Source organism: Solenopsis invicta, chromosome 2 (assembly GCF_016802725.1).
Source record: "Solenopsis invicta isolate M01_SB chromosome 2, UNIL_Sinv_3.0, whole genome shotgun sequence".
Classification (NCBI taxonomy): Eukaryota; Metazoa; Arthropoda; class Insecta; order Hymenoptera; family Formicidae; genus Solenopsis; species Solenopsis invicta.
In genome coordinates this window covers 14,549,832-14,556,416 of record NC_052665.1, presented here as the reverse complement: position 1 = coordinate 14,556,416, position 6,585 = coordinate 14,549,832, and the positions used below count along the sequence as shown (strand labels likewise).

The 6,585-nt window shown below is 37.9% G+C and overlaps 1 long non-coding RNA gene across 1 annotated transcript; it reads left to right on the top strand.

The window, feature by feature from the left end:
- The first annotated feature begins 1,194 nt into the window (after window positions 1-1,194).
- LOC120356991 lies at window positions 1,195-5,045 on the top strand. Its single transcript, XR_005574198.1, has 3 exons — window positions 1,195-2,087; window positions 2,815-2,884; window positions 4,810-5,045. It is a non-coding gene; the product is annotated as an uncharacterized LOC120356991 (long non-coding RNA).
- The last annotated feature ends 1,540 nt before the right edge of the window (window positions 5,046-6,585 follow it).

The window sequence follows — 6,585 nt, the reverse complement described above, 5'->3', positions numbered from 1 at the left end:
GTCATGCAATCACAGTCACAAAGTTTGTCCGTGTTGCATGCTCCAACATATTCTTACTTACTCTACAAACATATTGGAGCGCGTTAGAGTGAGTAGAAGCATGTTGGAGCATGCGATGCGAACAAACGTACATACAAATGTCAAATATTTTTTTCTCAATGTACAAACATTGACCGTAACGATTGCAGCACTTATTGCAGCGCTCGGCCGTTATACGATGTTCGATCGAAATTTTTGCGTTCCAGGCGTTCGATTGACACACATAATCGCGGATTATGCACTTGCGAACGAGCGCGATGTTTCTCTTCATTTCGATATTACGATGTTGCGCGATACTATTTTGAACGATGTTTGAAATTTCTTTGGTATCAAGTAATCGCGGTTAATGTACTGACAATGAGATGCATACACTAACCCTATAATAATGACAGCATTGATTCGTCCGACTCTCTCGATGCTCACGGGCGGGATTGATCGAGATTTCTCCACCACGGGTGTTCGGATGACACGAATAATTGCGGATCATCGCGAACGAGACGCGGAGATCGCGAAACATTTCACCTGTCGGCCTCGTCATATCGTCGATCCCATTACCGGAAAGTTCGCACTACGCGAGTCAAGTGTAAATGCCGCGTCGCGTCATACCACGCGAATCAAGCGAGATTGTCAACCCTGCCTCCTGCCGCTTGACCCCCCCTCCCTCCTCCCACTCTTTCGCTCGTTAAACATTATGACGTATCACAAGAATAAGAACATTCTATACTGACCACCATCGCTGGTCGTTAATGATATTCGCGAGACACTCTCTGTTCGTCGCGATTGATAAGATTATGCGGAATTCTCGAAAATACGCTACGCCGATACGTATCCTCTCTCTCCTCTCTCTCTCTCTCTCTCTTACAGCATTGATCGCAGCGTCGATTCGTTCCCAGTGCTCACGGGCAAGATTGATCGGGATTTTGCTCGGATTTCTGTACCATATATGGGCGCCCGGATGGTACGAACAATCGCAGATCAGGGCTTCGGACGAGGCGCGGGAATCGCCAGACCTCTCACCTGTCAACTTTGTCAAGTGCGTCACCGATCCCGTTACTGGAAAACGTCGCACTACGCGAATCAAGTGTAGGTGCCGCGTCGCGTCGTACCACGCTAATCAAGGCTAATCAAGTGAAGTTGTCACCCCTGCCTCCCGCCCCGCCTCCTCACCTTCTCAGGCGAGTTAATATGGCTATCGTGCGTTCCATCTCGTCGTGTTTCGACCGAGTGCTACTTCCCTCGGACATTGTCGCGTATGTACGTATTGCTAGAATAACTAGAAGATTCCACGCTGATCACCGTCGCTGGTCGGCAACGATATTCGCGAGATACTCGTCGCGGTTGACGCTCGATCTCTTTGTCGACGCTCGGTCGCTAGCGATGCAGTTACGCGGGTTCCCAGAAATTGGCGCGCGTGTGTACGCATTCCACCAGCGCTTCGCGACGCAGGATTGCGTGTTTACGCATAACACGACCGATGTTTTGCTCCACGCCTTGTCGGATTCGGTGACCTTCGTGCGACGAAACGCGAAACGGGCCCGGAGATCGTCGCAATTTGTGACCGTCGGAAGGACGAACTGAAAGTTACGTGTGAAGGTTAAGTCGCACGGTGTGGTCAGCACTTGACGAGTGCGCGCCAATATTTCGGTCAAGTGTATACATGGCTGACGGCTCGTGGGCACGTTCACCCGGGGTCTCGCAGAACGACCACGAAAGGGCCAATTGATCACACGATCGGACGCGATAACGGTTTCGAGACAACGCGGTGCGACGACAGCTTGCTGGGCTTCAGAAACGTCGTTCGGATGCACCCAGATATCACTTTATCCTTGTTTAATGCTTTTGGCATGCAACAAGGATGAAATGATGTCTCTAATGTTTCCGAACGCAGCCCTGGCGGTGGCGTCGCGTGTCGTCGTCGTCGTCGTCGTCGTCGTCGGTCCGCGAGAAGAGGAGAGATCGTTCGCTCGCGCTTGCATTCCTCTGTATTACCGGTAACAATGTGACCTGTGGCACACATCACGGATCACATCTTGCTCTTTTTTAATCAGGTATTTTGATTACATTTACTTTTTTGTAATCGGGGCAGAATTTTCAATATTTTGTATTTTATATTTTAAATGTTTTGTGCCAGCCCTGTTTGTAATAATTAGATCTCGATCCACTTGACTATCTCTCAATGATTGAAGGTTTTTAAATTCATCAATTATTTGCACTCACTCTTTTTTAATCTTCAAGTAGATCAGTGCCCAGTTGACACAATTTGTAACTGCTATATAATTTGGGAATACTTTATAAATATTTGATGAAATTTTATCATAATTACATGTATCTATTGCTTTCTCTTGTATAATATAAATTTGAAATGCTACATATTACATAAGAAGTGTGTGATGCTTTGATGCATAGAATTTAAATATTGGATTTATATAGATTTTATATAATACAGTAATTAATTATAATAAAATGATGTACAGATACCATCTTCATTACTTTTGAAAAAGGATGAAATAACTACAATGTTGCTACAATGTTGCTTTTATATTATATAAAGTGTGATGCTAAAACTTATGGTTATTATATAGTGAACACATAACTGTGTCAACTAGGTGCTAACAACACCCCAAAGAAATATTGGTGTCATATTTTTTATTAGTATATAATGTTATATTTAAATTTACATTACATTCTTAGGAGTTAAATTCATAGGAGATAGAGCAATGTAAAAAAAATGAAATTTTAGTCTTGTGGACAATACTTTCTATTTTTCTTTTTCAGAATGAGGTTTCTAATTCTGCATTTCTTCGTTCCCTGAGGTGCTGTGGCTACCCCATCTACCTACTTGAAGGTTAATCAGCTATTTTAATCACATTACCTTCTTAAACAGAACTAGATAAAAAATGTTTCAAATATAAAATATTAGCAATTTTTTAATTTGTAATACAAATATTACTTATTTACAAAATACAACTATTTTTTTTATTTTAAATTCAAATTGCTAGTATTTTTTATTTTAAATATTTTGTGGCCAGTCCTGTTTATAATAATTATTAGATCTTGATTCACTTAACTGTTTTTCGATGATTAAAAGTTTTAGCTTCAATTACACTTACTCCTGCTTAATCAGATATTTTAATGACATTTACTTTGTAATCAGGGCTGAGAAATTGCCAGTATTTTGTATTGTGTAATTCGAATACTAAGTTTTCCGATGTTTTGTATTTTATATTTCAAATACTTGGTGCTCAGCTTTGTAATAATTACTAAATCTCAATCTACTTGACTGTCTCTCAATGATTAAAACTTCAGGTTTATAAATTAATTTGATTATGTGTGACTAATGTTGGATTAATAACTGCTCGACAATTATCTGTAATCATTAGTTGTTAGGATATGAGATTTTTGAATGGTCATAACGAAAACTCATTATAAAGACAATTACACTTTGTTAATGGAATACATTATTGTTTTGTAAATGTCACATTATTGCAATGTTATTATCATTATAAAATATTATGTCAGAAGTACAGAAAAGCAAGTTTGAGCAGTGATTAGTTAAAAAGTTAAATGTTAAAAACTTAACAATTAATTTGGTATGATTTAATTTTTAACTTTAACTAATTTTTGAAACATAAACTTTAATTTAGTAACTTTTCTTAAATTAAAAATTTAAGTTAGAGGGAAAAAATTTAAAAAAATACATTTCTACGTAAAAAAACAATATTTCTTTATTATTTTATATAAACTTGATTTACAAATAAAATATAAAATTTGTTTGATTTATATTATAACTATTTTTTGACTTTAAAAAAATTAAGCATTTCTAATTCAATATGAATAATGCTTTACAAAAGTAACTTGTAATTTTAATTAATTTAATCTTAACTTAACTTTGGAGTTTTTTTTCAAGTTACTTTTAACGTAATTAAATTAATTTTATAAGTCACATTGATTTAATTTAATTTAAAAAATATATTTACTTACCCAACCCTGCAGAAAAGTGTTTCAGTCCTAGTTCAATCATATTCACGAATGCTATTGATAATTCAAATATATTGGAACCATCGAAGGGAGTAGTATTATTCATATCTTCGCTGCCGTTTTATCGCTTTTTATCGTTTTTGAATGCAAGGGTACACTTGCTTGTTTCAGGACGGTTTTCTACCCCCACGGATTTACAGGTATTTCGGCGGGGTTAATAATCCGTAGCTCGATAATAACGATCCCTAGCTGGGGATAGGACCGCGGCAAAAATGCGGCCACCCCCCGCCTCGATCCTCGTGTCGGGACGACGACATCGTAGCATTAGTAAAAACGCGATATTGTCTGACTCAACAGGTTGCCGCCACCCCCGCACCCGCAGCTGGCGGCAGCCGAGTTGCCACCCTGCACGCGCCGTCAGCTTTGTATTAAATAAACCTGACGCTGGGGTGATCTCTCTCCCTTTTGTCGGACTTGTCGGGCGGAGAGAGTCACCCACGTACAGCCCATTAGTGACGTTATTAAGTATCTAATTCAGTGTTTTTTTGTTGATCTTTCGCGAAATGAAACATCGTATTTCCTGAGCGTCTTCGCAATAGTCTCTTCAAGAAGACCGATTCGTCTTAATTTGGGTTACATCAACGTAAAAAAATTTTACTTACGACAGCGGAGATCGCAGTTAGAGACAAGTGGTGAATAGAAATATCCGTGAAATAATTGATCATTAAACGCAAAATCAAATCTATTAATTACTAAATATTGTTTACATATAATACAAAATTTTTTTTACAGATGCAAATGTTTAGAGGACTGGAGCAGTCGTCCATCGTACCGAAAATACAGCGAAAACACGGTAATGGTGCATCTGTCAATGTGAGTACTTATATTTATTTTCTATTTGTTCTTGATTTAATACATGCATTTTAACGCTTTACCATTATGACAAAAAAGGTTGAAAGTTTGGAAAACAAAGAAGAAATAACAATTAACTTTGTCTCAATTGCATTTTATTATTACACTGCATTACATTCACGTTCTTTAACAAATTATATTTAAATTTCATTATTATTAATGTAAATAAAAAGAATATTGCTTTTATTTATTATTTTAATTATGTAAACAGGAAATATATTTCAAAATCAATAGATAAAAATCTTTCAGCCTTTTAAAGAGAAACCGTTCTCTCTCGAACGCTTTTGTGCCTGTTCTCAATCTCGCAAACACGAGAGCAGCATCATTACGAAAGGGACTCGCCATGTGCAATCCACGGTCGACCTGAGTGCTCGAAAATCCCAATCAGCTGCTCGCCAGATATTCGAGCAAACAAGGGATTCGCTCTGACAATAGAACTGTGCTCTTCTCGTCTGCGTTACGTTCGCGCGTGCTCGGTTGCACATGCGTGCGTATTTTCCAAGACGCGTTCTCTGGTATGCATGTGAGATCATGGAAATTTGAGAGCCTCACTAGAATTTCGTGTCACGTCAACACATGTCCTTACAATGTCCGATTTACATAAGAAATTCAGTTATTTAGTGCGAAATTTGTGTAAGTCCATCACTCCATGAAAGAGTCGAAAAATTATTTGCGTTTTATTACTGTTTTTAATTCAAGAAAAATAAAACTTATAATCCGATCCAATTTATATTTAAGATTGCCATAAATACGACTTTGAGACGCTTTCAGCGTTTATTGCTACATAAAAGTTTAAAATCATTCATGACCGGACCTAAAACGAACGAATATAAGAACTACAAATACAAGTGACTACCTTTCTAAAAAAATTTTGTTAGTTACACAAACGTGTGAAAAAAAGTCTTTGAATTCAATTTGTGCTTTAGATCAAAGCACAAAATATCACGTAAATGAAAAATTAATCTCTAATTGTTTTTAAGAAAAGAATCTTGAAAAAATATTTATTAGTAACTAAACAATTCTTTCTATTAAACTTACGCGTTTCTTTTACAAGAAAAGTAGCTAATCTCTTTTTTTTACAGTTTTGTTGTCATTTTTAATTTATTGAACAAAGAATTGTTTGAAGGAGGACAATTGAGCTACTTAAAAAAAAAAAGAAAGTTTTAATTTTCTCAAGAAATGAATAGTTCTATTTTACTGTGAAAGTCGCTCTTTTGAACGTTTGTTAGGATGCCTGTCCATGGCTTTCTGTATCGTATTTCTTAACCCTTTCCTGCCGCATTTGTTCTCCCTTTCATTGTGCCTATGAAAATCCATCGAGAAACTTCTCTCTGCTGTAATTCATCTTTCGAAGCGTCCTGGCGCGCCCCTAACGAAAGGCCCCGTTTCGTTTTAAAACCGTAAAAATCTGCAACGACCGTTTCATTTCCCCTATCCGTTGACGTTATTTCTCTCTCCTCCTCCCTCCCACCGCCTCGATGATCATCCTCAAACACGCACGGACGGTCTCCTCTTCACGAAATCCAACTCTTGCCGACTCTCCCCACGTTCCCACGGAATCCTTTTTCCCGAAAATACGTTCGTTCTTCACTTGCTCTCCTTTCCTCTTCTTTTCATATGCCTCTCGCTCTTTCGTGCACACACATATGTTACCCG